At 37.4% G+C, this 15,506-nt stretch overlaps 1 protein-coding gene across 1 annotated transcript in view; it reads left to right on the top strand.

Annotated features, from left to right (window-relative positions):
• The first annotated feature begins 1,217 nt into the window (after positions 1 to 1,217).
• Positions 1,218 to 15,506, top strand: part of FAM160A1 (family with sequence similarity 160, member A1) — a 244,287-nt gene continuing 229,998 nt past the window's right edge. Inside the window, exon 1 of the mRNA XM_011956494.1 lies at positions 1,218 to 1,300. The gene's annotated coding sequence lies outside the window, so the exon portion shown is untranslated. The remainder of the gene's footprint in view (positions 1,301 to 15,506) is intronic.

Below are 15,506 nucleotides of genomic sequence, written 5' to 3'. Positions count from 1 at the left end.
TTAATCCTTTTATCTGTTTTCCTACTCATTAACCAACTTCTCTTCATTCTCTCCTCTCTCCACCTTTCTCAGCCTCTGGTAACTACCAATCAACTCTCTATCTCATGAGATTCACTTTTTAAGCTCCCACCTGAGTGAGAACATGTGGTATATAAATCTTATAAAAATCTTTTAAATTAAAATTGTCAAATAATTAAAGGGGTATCTGTGATGACTGGATTTGCCCTATTTAACCTCCAGTAAAAAATTTTTCTAAACCTGTATTAGTATAAATCTGAATGGATTTGGGTGTGGTGGTTCATGCCTGTAATCCCAGCACTTTGGGAGGCTGAGGCAGGTGGATCACCTGAGGTCAGGAGTTTGGAACCAGCCTGGCCAACATGGGGAAACCTCATCTCTACTAAAATACAAAAATTGGCCAGGTATGGTGGCACATGCCTATAATCCCAGCTACTTGGGAGGCTGAGGCAGGAGAATCACTTGAACCCAGGAGGCTGAGGTTGCAGTGAGCCAAGATTGTGCCACTGTACTCTAGCCTGGGTGACAGACTGAAACTCTGTGTCCAAAAAACAAAACAACAAAAAAAACCCACAAAAACTAAATGGTATAAAAAATCTTTGTAGAATCATATGAATATCAAATAAGATTTTTTGGAATTTTGTTTTGAAAATAGTAATTCCTAGCTGTAAGTTTTGTTTGTTTCAGACTGATGACCTATTTTCCATTTTTATGGAATACCAAAATGATGATATCACAATGTTTTGTGATTTAATTTGTATAAGAAAAAAGTGAGTTCAGTTAAGTGACACACTGATGTTTATTTATTTAGATCCTATCTGCATTTTATTCCCCCAAAAGAAATACAGCTATCTTAAATATGGCAGTGATGCTTCAGTGTCTTCTCTGGAAGCTGCAGGTATGGACCTGACTGACATGGTTGAGCCAATCCCTGCTCCTCTGCCTGGTGTTCATGTTATATTTCTTGGTTTTCATTAGAGTTTCTCAGCCCCACTCAACCTTAGCACGGTTCATTGTAAAACAAACAAACAAAAACTTTAGGGTTTTTATTACATTAAATGGAATCTTTTATCAGGAACCACAGGATAAATTTCTTTCTGACTCAGTATCAAAAATAGTTCTCTGAGCAACTGGTTTATTTTTACCCTGTGGACACTGAATCTTAAAACAGATCATGTTTCTCTCTGCGTGTTGGCTGCAGCAAAGCTTAGAGTCCCTCTAAGCTGAACATCTACGGCTCTTCTCTTCTGGCTCTCGTTCTACCTTGTGGCTACAGTTACTGGTACACATATCTTACCCTACTCGTTTAAAAGTTGCTTGAAGACAAGGATTCTACTGTGGTCATCCCTCGGTATCTGTGAGAAACTGGTTCCAGGACTTTTCCAGTTTTAAACTTGACAAAGTGTCATCTTTGTCTCAAATCACCCTCTCAGTTCTCATTAAGTGGAAAAATATAAACCTGTGCTGGTCTAAATCTAAATGGTGTAAGAAATCTTCGTAGAATCATATGAATATCAAATAAGATTCTTTTTGGAAGTTTGTCTTAAAAATAGTAATTCTAACATCCAGTAGAAATGCCAGTATCCAACAGTAATACCAACATCCATGGGATGTTCAAGCCCCTGATATAAAATGACATAGTATTTGCATATAACCTACACCTGTCTTCCCATATATTCTGAATCATTTCCAGATTACTTATAATACCTAATACAATGTATATACTATGCAAATAGTTGTTATACTGTCTTGTTTAGGGAATAATGGCAAGTAAAAAAGTCTGCATATGTTCAGTACAAACATGAATATTTTGAATCTTTTTTATCCTTGATTAGTTGAATCCATGGATGTGGAACTCATGGATATGGATATGGAGGGCTGAGTGTAGTACTCTTTATACTCTTTACAGTGCTATAATATTGGCCTGCATATGTTTTGCATGCAAAATAATGGCTGAATTGAGTATTAGGAAGCCATTCAAAACCGTGGTGATCATGTTAAGGAGAATGATATATGTGTATAGTATGCCAGTGAAGCTTTTGAAATACGCTGGGGGTTCTAGGGGTTGTGTGTTTGAAAATATAGCTTAATGAAATGAGATTTTCCCAAGGATGACCAAAAATACTGAATATAAGAGTCAACATAGGCTACTTGCCTCTGTATCATATCTGAATGTACTGCTTTATTGAAGTAGGGAACCTGGCATCTCCCACCTTTGCTCCAGGAAGAAAAATCACCTCTCTTCTTTCATAGAAAAAAGATAAAGGGCTTGTTTGGAGTTGAACAAGTTAATCCTTGAGGGTTTCGAAGTTGCTTTGAGGTCTGCGCATATAAATAGTATAGACCATTCCTACTGTGTAAAGCAGGTTACATTATCTCTAACATTGTAATCAAATGCCATAGTTGATGATCCATGTATTCAACTATTATTCCAAGTGATTAAATTCCAGTACAACTGGACAGACTCATGGGTGGACACACCTATAGAGTGAATTGTAATGGCATGTGACACATAGTCAAACCTTCTAATAATACTAAGAAAGCCTATTGAAATGAAGATGAACCTCATTAACTAAAGGCAAAGATCATCAACTTTAGACACACAGTTGGTAACTTTTTATAATGCATTCCACAAAGTCTATGTTCAGTTGTATAGAAAAGGGAAACTTCATTTTTTAGTTTAAAAATATATTATTACATTTTATCAGCATGTGTTGTATGTTACTCATGTCATGATTCTGATGGTAAAATCTTAAATATCACATGCTTAGAAAAATATTAACTGTAAAGAGAAAACCTTGGGACTGTATTGTCCCCAGCCCCCAGCCTCCCAAACTGGGAAAGTGCTGAGATACCAAAGAATGATGCAGACAAGTCCAGCTTGATTAGTAGATGGGTTTATTAAGATTTACATATGGGGTACTCCTGGGTGGCAGCAGAACAGCCCTAGAGATCCATGCTGCCTCTCATCTCTAAGGTGCTTTTAAGCTAGTTTTCTGACTTTTTGCCTACTATTTGTGTGTATTGGGACTCTTTTCCTTGGTAGGTTCTTAGATACTCTCCGAGATATTTGGGTTCTCAGGAATACCTGTTCCAATACCATGGCCTTGGCTCACTGCCTAGCCTGCATGATTCAGGCAGTGAACATACTGGTAACCTAGTGGGGGATCTGTCACACTCCACTAACCAGAAAAAGAATTTAATTCTTTTAATTGTATTTCTCTCTCCCTTTCCCTCATCTGAAAACCAAAGTATAGGATTTGTTTAACTAAAAAACAAAACAAAACAAAACAAAACAAATCTACCTTACCAGAATTATTTATTTATTTATTTATATTAGGTTGGTGCAAAAGTAATTGCGTTTTTTGCCATTTTTATTTTTTTAAGGCAAAAATTGCAATTACCTTTCACCAACCTAATAGACAAGAATCTGGCCCTGTTGCCCAGGCTGGAGTGCAGTGGCATGATCATAGCTCATTGCAGCCTCCAATTTCTGGGCTCAAGTGATCCTCTCACCTCAGCCTTCCTAGTAGCTGTGATTACAAGTACACACCACCACACCTGGCTAGTTTTTAAAATTCTTTGTAGAGAACGGGGTCTTGCTGTGTTGCTCAGGCTGGGCTTGAGCTTCTGTCCTCAAGTGATACTCTCACTTCAGCCTCCGGAATTTTATTTAAAAAAGAAAGGTTACATTAGGCTCTTGAAAGTGTCTTTTGAAGTAGTATGTAGTTGAAAACATATCTTTAAGGACTCTTTATTGAATTAATGAAATACCAGTGTACTCAGCATAATACTGATTATATTATATAGTTTCAAGTTTTCTTTTCTTTTAAAGCATATTTTCTTCAAATGAAGCTTAAACGGTTGTATTTTCCACATACAAATATGTTTCAGTTCTGGTAGACTCAAATAAAAAATCTAGAACCTAGTTTCCTAATTAACGATAAAGATTGTGCTGTATGAAGTTATGCATAAATATTTAGAAGAGGAAGGCTTGGCATTAAAAGGACTGACTCCAGAGTCTTCCTTGGGGAAGAGTTGTTGTGGGGACTAAAGGAGTTTATTATTTATGACAAGGATTTAGAATAGTGTCTGGCACAAAGTAAGTGCTACATAAGTGTTTGCTGTTTTTATTATTGCTATTATGTGGCTTAAGCCATTTATTTGTATAATTAAAAAAATTTTTTTTTTCATTGCCTTACACCTAAAAGGATTTGAGCCTCTTCCAAAGCAACTGAAAGGGCTTCTGCTTTTAGTAGAAGTTAATGAAAAGCTAGAGTTTTGGAACTACCCCTTCTGCCCCTAGCCGTCTTTTGTTCTAAGGTGAAGTTTCTTAAATTTGGTCGTTCTACATTTCCTCCTCTGTAACACGATGGTCTAAGATGACATCTGTAAGATGACAGTTCCAAGTTCTGATATCTTTTCAAGTCACAATAATTCTGTGACTCTTTGATCTTACCTTCTGCTTCAGCAAGAATGTTAGGGTTGTTCCTTTAGAATTTTAGAACCAAAAAGGCATTAACCAAACACTCCTCTCTGAGGAACTCCTCCCTTCTCCTGGCTTCATTTAGTGTTTGTTGTTGTTGTTTTCTTATAAATTACTACCAATCTTTGTTTTTCCTTTTATATATTTTTTCTAAAGCACTTTTTACATACTATATAATGTATTTAGTTATTATGTTTATTGTTTCTATCTCCCTGTTGAATGTAAGTGTATTAGTCTGTTCTCATATTGCTATGAAGAAATACCCAAGACTGGGTCATTTACAAATAAAAGAGGTTTAATTGACTCACAGTTCTGCATGGCTAGGGAGGCTTCAGGAAATTTACAGTCATGGCAGAAGGTACGTCTTCACAGGGCGGCAGGAGAGAGAATGAGTGCCAGCAGGGGAAGTGTCAGACACTTGTAAAACCATGATATCTCGTGAGAACTCACTATCATGAGAACAGCACAGGGAACTGCCCCCATGATTCTATTACCTCCCACTGGGTCCCTCTCATGACACGTGGGGATTACAAGTGTTACAATCCAAGATGAGATTTGGGTGAGGACATAGTCAAACCATATCAGTAAGCTTCATGAAAGCAGGGATCCTTGTCTTTTTTGTTCAGGTGCCTGATACATAGTAAGTGCCAAGTAGGGGCTCAAAAACATTGTTGGATGAACAAACAGATTTTCAATTGTCTACTGGATGATTTCTAATAGTCATCTCCAGTTCTTTTCTGAAGCAACTATCTTTCATGATTTTTCTTATCTCCACCAGTGACACTACCTCCATGTTGTCAAGAGCAAACTCCTAGAGAAGTTGGCAGCCACACCTAGAACAGAAAAATTCAGTGATTTTCAAGGGGATTTAGGATAGTCACCACCATCGTGGCCCTGGGTACAGAAACAGTAGCAGTACAGTCTCACACAAGGTAGATGGGGCTGAATCTTCTAAAACAGAGAACTGGGGGTAACTGGCCAACTGCCCAGGAAATTGCTTCAAGTTACCAAAATTTATTACAAAATCATAGCTTCTGTTGGGTATGCCTGATATGCTTCCTCTGTCATGTTAGTTCCATTGGAGATTCCTTATTGCTTCCAATAAGGAAAGCAAATTCCCAATTTTTGTGGCTTGGCATCCAGTTCCAAGTGCCCCTTGTCAGTTGTCTGCTCAGCTGAGACTTCCTCCTTTGCGTCTCCGAATGCAGTCCTGCTTCTGCTTTAAAGCCCCTCTGTTCACTGTGCTGTTCTTCACCCATTCAGATCCAACTTTTCTAATCAAATACAGCAGCTTCTCAGCCCTCACTTGCATGAAGCCATCCATATCATGTTTCTGGGCTCCCAAACACTGTTGTTATTAAATATTTCGTTGCTTATCTCCTGCTTTCCTCACTTGTGATAACCTTTTGAGGACAGAGACTAGTGGAATAATAGAGGTAGGGATTCGTGAATGAATCACAAATCCTAGCTAAAGCAAAACCCACAAAACCATTAACGTAATTGACTTAACGCAAGTGCATTTACTGGCCTGTGATGAAGTTTTCAAGGGGTTTAGAAAATTCTGAGATCAAGTCCTTTCTACTTTTGTTTTTTTGTATTAAGATGACCTTTAAAAAAAAACTGGATGATAGTGATAATACCTAGTAATAGTAATGGTTTCAAATGAATTATCTGTACTTGCAAAAATAGAACATTGGCAATTGAATTGATTGCGTGTGTGTATACATATGTACATACATATTATATATTTTTAGAAGTAATTTTATGGATCTCTGATATCAGAGAGTCTGGGAAAGATGGTTGCTAATCACACAAGCATACATACATACTCTATCTCTTCACATTGTTGGCTGTTCTCTCCTCTGCTCAGGCTCAAAATACTCATTCTTCAGGATCTCAGACATTTGGCTTAAGATTCTCATGTTGTGGTTTGATTCCGGTTGTCCAGCTAGGAGATGTGTGAAAGTTACTTTCCATGTATGTAAAAACACCCTCCTTCCATTTCTTGAAATTCAAAGAATATTTTTTCTTGTTCTGTGCAGATTAATCTAGACAATGGCATTCCATTCCCTTTTTAAGTAAATCAGCTTTGTTAAGGTCATCAAAAGAGAAATTTTACATGGCTTTCTAATTTTTCAGGCTGATGAAAGCACTCAGGATACAAAAGACATTAATTTGTTCATTTTCTTCCCAAATCTTGAACTATTTGTTCTCTTGTTCCATATTGTAAGGCAAGTTAACATTTGCTTCCTTTCTGTAATTGTTCCATAATCTCAAGTTTTCATTGAATGTTTCATTGAATTCACTATATGTTTACTCTTGGATTTTGACATTTTAATTATTAGGAACATTTGATCACATATAATCTTAATAATGTTCAACAATACCACACTGCTCACATTTATGTGGAATGCTGACAGAATGACAGGCAGTGGGAGCCAAGATTATGTGCCACACGGCTGATTGGTGCAGGGGAAGGGGCGGGGCGTTCCCATGTTGTAACGCGGTGTCTCTTGGTTACTGTGCAGTTCCAGACAATAGATACCTGCTGTTTTAGTCAGAGTTTGTTGGATGCAACGAACATAAGCCCACTCAAATTAACTACCAAAAAAAAAAAAAAAGCAAAATACCCAAACCTTAAAAATGTAGAATCTCGTAGCCAATCTATATGGCACCGGTAGACCCATTAGGGACTATGACATGGGCTGGAAATAGAAAGTCAAGAATCATGGTCATTGCCTCCTCTCTTGTTCTTCCTTTCTCTGCTCTCTATTCTCTTCTCTCTCACCTGGGTCAACATATTTATACCTGCCAGCATTGACGTGACCTTTTGGTTTTAGGCCTGTATTAGACCCTGCATTTTTCATAAGTGATATTCCCAAAAGAGACCATTTGATTGGCTTCATTTAGCCTATGGAGTCATTCCTGCTGGATCAGGTTGCTACCCTGTGTTCAGTGTTCTTCAGGGTTTGGAGTAGGGGAGGATTTACGTGGTACAAATTGGGAAGTTATTAGTTGGATATTGTGTCTCTTGCATTGGTCCTTTGTTTCTAATCTGTTCTTCCATGTGTTCTATCCTTTTGTCTTTTTGTTATACACTTTGAGAGATTTCCTTACTGTTATGGTAATTTTATTAAATTTCTATTTTGGCAATCACATTTTCAGAAATATTTAAAAAGCTTTTTTATTGTTCTCTATAATCACTTTATTTTCATTGTATCTTATTCTTTAATGATTATAGTTGACTGGGTGTGGGGTGCAGTGCATGGCTATCACCCTGGCACTTTGGGAGGGCAAGGTGGGAGTTCAAGTTCAGCTCCTGCTTGAGGCCAGGAGTTTAAGACCAGTCTAGATAACATAGCGAGACCCTGTTTCTACAAAAAAAATTATTTTAAAAATTAGTCAGGCGTGGTGGAGCAAATCAATTGGGCGTGGTGGTGTGCTTCTGTAGTCCCAGCTATGCAGGAGGCTGAGATAGGAGGATCGCTTGAGCCCAGGAGTTCGAGGTTGCTGTGAGCTGTGATTGCACCACTGCACTCTAGCCTGGGTGGCAGAGCGAGACTGTCTTAAAAAAAAAAAGATTCAAGAAGATACTAAAACCATTTTTTGAGTATTGGTCTCGCTCTGTCACCCAGGCTGGATTGCAATGGTGTGATCGTAGCTCACTGCTGTCTAGAACTCCTGGATTTAAGGGATCCTCCAGCCTCGGCCACTCTTTGAAGTACGGTACTCTTTTGTTTCCCAGATTAACACTTTGCTTTCAGGGTCAGTTTTCCTTCCTGTTACTGGTCTTCCTTGTAGACTTGGTTCCCTATTCATAATAAGGAATGAAGGACTGGGAAAAGTTTCCTCTACTGTTTTAAAAAGATCTGTATGTAGAGCTTTTTTTTTTCTTCTTTTTCCTCAGCTGTCCCTGTTCTCTGAGTGAGAATTCTAAATGAAACGCTGTGTGTGTGTGTATGTGTGTGTGTCTGTGTGTGTGTGTGTGTAGTACTGGGTTGTCTGCTGGCCAGCTTTTCTTCACCCGCAGAATGCCGTAAGGAAGTATTTACTCTGAGGTATCAAAATTCACATCAGAAGCCTTCACAAGCCATCTCTTACTCCCTGCTGCCACAGTTGGTTCAGTTTCTTTAGAAATGAACCCTGAGACGTGTTGTCTGTCATCACACTTGGCCAGGCTGTGTGAAGGCTGTGCTAGAGGCAAGGGAGAGATGGGAGTGCTGTCATCACTTCACCCCCCATTCCTGCTGCAGATCCTCTCCCCATCTGTGATACCTGTTGACTCGGAGCCCAGAGCCTCCCCAGGCTCTGTTGAGCAGATTGCCTCCTTGGTGGCCTTGGAGAGCAGCTTTCCCCTCTGTTTCATCTGTGAGTGCATACTCCTTACCCGTTCTGTGTTCCCGGAATTTGTTGAAATCTCTTACCCATTTAAAGTTTCCTTTCAGTGAGCTCTTTTCAATAGTATGGAATTCTTCCATTTTGTTCTTTGATGCTTTTCCCTGCATTAGGGACTCAGGAGGGACATCCAGGCTGTCAGGCACCTTGAAGTGGAAGCCACATCAGGTTGTTTTTTTAAAAAATAGAATTTGATTATTGGCTTTTATTTTGCTTTTTAAAATGAGACATATACATATAAAAGAATATATATAAGTACATGTATAATTTAAAGAAAATTAATAAAATGAACTTGGATACCTAATATATAGCTTAAGAAACTGAATGTCATATGAATAGTACCTTAGAAACCCGTTTGTCCTCCCTTCATTGTATCCCTTTTGTCCCCCACCCACCCCCCACATTTCTCCTATGGTGACCATTATCCTTCATTTCTTAGTCACTCCTTTGCTTTTTAAAAAATGCATTTGTCTTTTATATATTTATATCTAGACAATATATTATTTAATTTTAGCTGCTTTTGCTCTTTCTACAAGTGGAATTCCATGACATGTACACTTCTGTACCTTGCTCTTTGTTTTTGAGATTTATCCATGTTTATTCGTGAAGCCATATTTTATTTATTTTTACTACAGTGTAGCACTGCATTGTAAGATATACTAAAATTTAATTATCTTTTTAAAAGAGGATTAAAAATTTTTTACTGTATACTCATAGAACACTTCTGATAGCAAATGTGTGTGGGTATTTCCCACACCAACCAATTCTTTAATTCTTGGCAGACAGTGACTACTTATCCTACAATTTAATTCTGACACTAACTGCCTGGAGTTAACAGAGAGCCCACAGGTTAAGGGCTCAGTCCAAGATTGCCCCCTACCTCAAATGCCAGTAAGAAGTAGGGGTCCCCAGGTTTCCTACAACTTCTATCTGACTTGGCTACAAATTGGAGGTTCTCATGACCCATTCCTCAGGTTCGATAATTTGCTACAAAGGCTTGTAGGACCCCAGGAAAGTTTACTTACTGTTACTAATTTACTACAAAGTATATATTAAAGGATACAAATGAACAACCAGGTGAAGAGATAAATAGGATGAGGTCTAGGAGGGTTCGAGCATAGGAACCTGCGTCTTGGTGGACTTTGGGATATGCCACTCTGTCGACATATGAATGTGTTCTTGTACATCAACTAGGAAGCTCTCTGAATCCCGCAGTTTAGGGATTTTATGAAGGTTCCATTTATGTAGTAGACATGATTGATTAAATCATTGGCCACTGGTGATTGAACTCAATTTGCAGCCCCAGCAAAGTGGGGTGAGGGAGTGGAGGAGTGGGGATGAAAATTCCAACCCTTTAATTAAATGATTGGCTCTGGTGACAACCAACCCCTTTCCTCCAAGAGTCACTTCATTAACATAAATTCAGGTGTGTTTGAAAGGGCTTATTATGAATAATAAAAGACGTCCCTCTTATCCCATCACTCAGGAAATGTTAAGGGCTTTAGAAACCCTGTGCCAGGAATTGGGACAAAGACTAAATGTATATATAGGTCCTCTATAATATGAAATACATGAGCATTTTTAGTTCCAGCTATTCAGGAGGCTAGGGCAGGAGGATTGCTTGAGTCCAGGAGTTTGAGGCTGCAGTGACCTATGATCACACCTCTGCATGCCAGCCTGAGAGACCTCATCTCTTAAAAAATATATATGTATTTCATATGATACGTTATTATACTGCAGTATCAGACGTTCTGATGCTGGTGAACATTTGTGTTTGTGTAATCATATAATCACGAGAAAGATTGCTATGAAGGTAGCGCTGTTGCACAAGAGTTTCTCTAGGATATAAACCTAGGACTGGAATTGCTGCTTCCTAGAGTATATGTGTGTTTGGTTTTACTAGGTGATGACAACTGTTTGCGTGAGTGGTTGTACCAGGATACAGTATATCAGTGTATGAAATTGTCTGTGGCTCCCCATCTTGGACAGCACTTGGTATGATCAGATTTTTAAAATCTTTTGCCTGTAGATATGGAATCATTTCTTACTGCGTGTTTTTAAAATTGAGATGTGATTTATATGTACTAAAATTTTTGTTTTAAGGATTTATTTTCATATGGCTACTAACATTTCATGCTTTCTCTTCTATAAATTTTTGCCATATCTTTCCAATTAGTTCCTCTTTTAGACTGGTAGATGTGCCTTATATATTCTGGATATACTGTACATATACACACATAATGTCATGGGATTTCTTTCTTCCTTTCCTTTTTTTTTTTTTTTGTAGGATTCATTTTACCAGGAGAAAAAGGCAGTGCTTATGTCCAGTAGTCAGTTTTCTGTAAATATGAATTTGGTGTTCTTTTTCTTTTTTTTTTTGGTCATACTTTAATCTTTGACAAAATTGGGAAGTTTCAGTACTTTAAAACGTTTAGAGTCTTTGTTTCCTTCATCTTCTAATCTGTTACCTCTGTTGTGAAACATTGTGATTGAGAATGTATCCTTGACATTCAGTAACTCCGAATGTTTTCCTTAGAGTGCACACTATTAAAGTTGGAGTATGACGCTTCAGATGCTTGTGGTGCTTGGTGCTTGTGAGGCTGGCTCTGCTGATAGATCTAGCTGTTTTGGAGGTATCAGTCCACAGTCTGGCCAGCACTTGAGGAGATGGGTTGTAAATGCTGATCCAGACTTATAATATGAGAACTCTAGTGTTTTTCTTGATTCTGTAGTTAGCACATTTATGAAATTTAATGGAAAAGTAAGTTGGCTTTAATAAAATTTTAACATTTAATTAGTAACCATTCTTTTTTCCTTTTAATGATTTACCCTGAAGTTAACTTAAGGGATATTTTCTGTTAAGTGGTGATATTTCTATGGATAAAAACTTAATAAAATGGCAAATCTTTGCGTATTTCACCACATTAGTAATTTATTTTAAAAGATACTTTTTGGAAGACTTCTTAGGACTGTAATAACAAAAGTGCAAAAATGAACTCTGAAATAGTTTGTCTGTTTTTGAATGCAGAGAGGTCTTCCAAATGTTCATTCAAAGTATTGATATATGGTAACTAGCAATACATCTTTTACATAAGCTGCTTGGTCCTTCTCATGACTGTTCTTTTTGGAAGGCTTACATGTTCTTAGAGTTTTTGTAAACATTTGAAATGTTTTTCAAGGAATGCATTTTCATTTCACTTCTGCTTGAAGTATTAGCTATCACTTCCTCTGTGCTGCAGCCACATGAGTCTTCTTTCATTTCCTCGAACCACCATACTTTTCCTGACTCAGAACCTTCCCATATGTTGATCTTCACCCTCTGCCCACTCCCATTTATATTATCTATTTTTAAAAAATTGTAGTGAAATACACATTTTATGGGCTGAATGGTGCCCACTCAAAATTCTTATGTTGAAGGCCTAACCCCCAATACTTCAGAATATGATTGTATTTCAAGATGGGGGTTATTTGAAGAGGTAATTAAGTTAAAAGGAGGTCATAAGGGTGGCCCTTCATTTGATACAACTGGTGTCCTTATAAGAAGAGGAAATACAGACACGGACAGGTACAAAGGAAGACCATGTGAAGTTATAGTGAGAAGACAGCCATCTGCAAGCCAAGGAGAGAAACCTCAGGAGAAACCAACCTTGCCTGCACCTTGATTTTGGACTTCTAGCTTCCAGAATTTTGTTTGTTTGTTTGTTTGTTTTTGAGACAGAGTCTTGCTCTGTAGCCCAGGCTGGAGTGCAATGGCGCAATCTCAGCTCACTGCAACCTCCACCTCCCAGGTTCAAACAATTCTCATACTTCAGCCTCCGGAGTAGCTGGGACTATAGGCGTATACCACCACACCTGGCTAACTTTTTTGGTATTTTTTTTTAGTGGAGATCGCATTTCACCATGTTGGCCAGGCTGCTCTTGAGCTCCTGGCCTCAAGTGACCCTCCATCTTAGCCTCTGAAAGTGCTGGGATTACAGGTGTGAACCTCTGCACCTGGCCTAGCCTCCAGAATTTTGAGAAAATAAATTTCTGCTGTTTAAGCCACCCAGTATGTTTTTTGTTATGGCAACCTGGGAAACTAATATAATACATAACACAAATTAGCATTTTAACGATTTTTAAGCATACAGTTCAGTGGCATAAAGTAGTTCACATTGTTGTGCAACCATTACCACCATCCTTCTCCAGAACTGTTTTCATCTTGCTAATCTGAAACTCTACCCATTAAACAGTAATTCCCCATTATCCCCCTTGGCCTCCAGCTCCTGGCAACCACAATTCTACTTCTCCATGAATTAGACTACTCTAGGTACTTCTAGACTGGAATCATACAGTATTTGTCCTTTTGAGACTGGCTTATTTCACTTAGTATAACATCCTCAAAGGTCATCCATGATTTAACATGTGTCAGAATTTTCTTCCCTCTTGATGCTGAATGCTCCAGTATATGTGCATATTCCACATTTTATTTATCTACTCATCCATCAATGGGCACTTGGGTGTCTTCCAGTTTTTGGGTGTTGTGAATGCTATGAACATGGGTGCACAAATATCTTTTTGAGTCCCCACTTTCACTTCTTTTGGGTATATATATTTAATACCTAGGAGTGCAGAATTGCTGGATCATATGGAAGTTCTATCTTTAATTTTTTGAGGGACTGCCATACTGTTTTCCTTACCAGCTGTACTATTTTACATTCCTTTCAACAGTGCACAGGAGTTCCAGTCTCTCAGTTTTTTAGTTAGGTCTTTCTGATTAGTCTGTCTCATGGTACCCCATTATATTCTTTCATAACATTTACTGCAGTTTCTAATGATGCATTTTGTATGTTTTTAGCGTCTACCTTTTCAACTAGACTGTACACTTGAGCAGGGATGATGGTAGTTTTTTTAGTATCGCTATAGCTTTCTAGTATGATGCCTGATACATAGCAAGCTCAAAAATAATGATTACGTAACTAACTGAATGAATGAATACATGATGTGCTCATTTTGTGCCTGGTACAATATTGAGCATATTTTATATGTTAATTTTATTTTCACTACAATCCTTTGAGGCAGGCAGTATTTGTAACCTCACTTACATATGAGGGAACTGAGGTATGGAGAAGTAGCTTGCTCAGAATTAAGCAAGTTAGTGAGTGTTGGAGGTAGCATCTTAAAATTAAAAATTTTTTAATTGACACATTATAATTATACATATATATGGGGTACAACTTGATATTTCAATACATGTATATATTGTATAATGTTCAAATTAGGGTAGTTAGCATATTCATCACCTCATGCATTTATCATTTCTTTGTGGTGAGAACATTCAAAAACCTCTCTCCTAGCTATTTTGTAATATGAAATACCTTCCTGTTAACCATAGTCACCCCACTGTGCAATAGAACGTGGAACTTATTCCTCCTGTCTAACTGTAACTTTTTTCCCCTCTACCAACTTTTCCGCATCCTCCCCTCTCCCATCCTTTCCCCAAGGAGGTGGTATCTTAGTACTTGTCTGTCTATACAAAGTTTATGCTTCTAATCATTCTTAACTCTAGAGGTAGCATGTGCCCTGCGGTGTGTTGGGATGGTGTTAAATAATGCCACAAACTCGTGTTTTGCTTTTGATGAAATGACAGTCTGTGAAGGTTTACAATATGTATTTTTTTAAACTTGAGTTTTTCTGTGATGATTTTTTAAATAATACATTTGCATGTCCCTTTTTTCTCTGAGTTTAGAAATCTTAAGTTTTATCAGCTCTAAATATTGAGTACTTTGATATCTTTACTCAAAAATTCCCTCAAATTTAAAATTTTACAAATAAGATGTACTTTGATGGTGTTGATAGGGATTATCATGAGCACACACTTCATAAAAGTTTAAAATGTACGTTTGTTGATTGGTGATGTGGAATCCAAGAAGTATCATTTGAAAAAGCTTATTTTAATAAAAGCAATGCTTATACATTGTAAAAAGGTCAAACGTAAAGAAATGTATAAAATAAAAAGTAAAAATAAAATGTCTAGCCTCAGCCTAATAGTTTTTTATACATTCTTATTTGTACTGTTTCATTTTACTCGAATATGATCATAATATAATGCTGTTTCCATTTAATAATATCTTTTGGATATTTTTTCTTAGCACATACACACTATAGACTAAAAAGTATAGACCATATACTTTTTAAGGGGTGAATTGTGTTCTATTGTATGGATATACCATTATTTAATCTGTCCTCTTCTAATGCAAATTTGGATTGTGTATTTGTTTGACTTATGTAAACCATGCTGCAGTGAACATTCTTGTCCATATATCTTGGTATGCTTACATGACTATATATATAGGGTAAATTACTATCAGTGATATTGCTGAGTAATAACACTGATAGGCCAATACTCTGATAGGCCAATTTGCCTTCCAAAATTGTTGCATCAAATTTTTATAAGATTTTTCTCTTTACGCACACCTTCAACAACTTTTAATATTTGTACATATGAATGACAAATGTTTCAGTGGTGTTTTGATCTTTGTTAATTTCTTCTTTCTTTTTCTCATCTTTTTTTTTTTTTCGAGACAGAGTTTCGCTCTGTCCCCCAGGCTGGAGTGCAGTGGTGCGA

The sequence above is a fragment of the Colobus angolensis genome, unplaced genomic scaffold (genome assembly GCF_000951035.1).
Source record: "Colobus angolensis palliatus isolate OR3802 unplaced genomic scaffold, Cang.pa_1.0 Scaffold111, whole genome shotgun sequence".
NCBI classification, from domain to species: domain Eukaryota; kingdom Metazoa; phylum Chordata; class Mammalia; order Primates; family Cercopithecidae; genus Colobus; species Colobus angolensis.
Note: the sequence above shows the minus strand (reverse complement) of the source record. Positions and strands in the feature narration are given on the sequence as shown.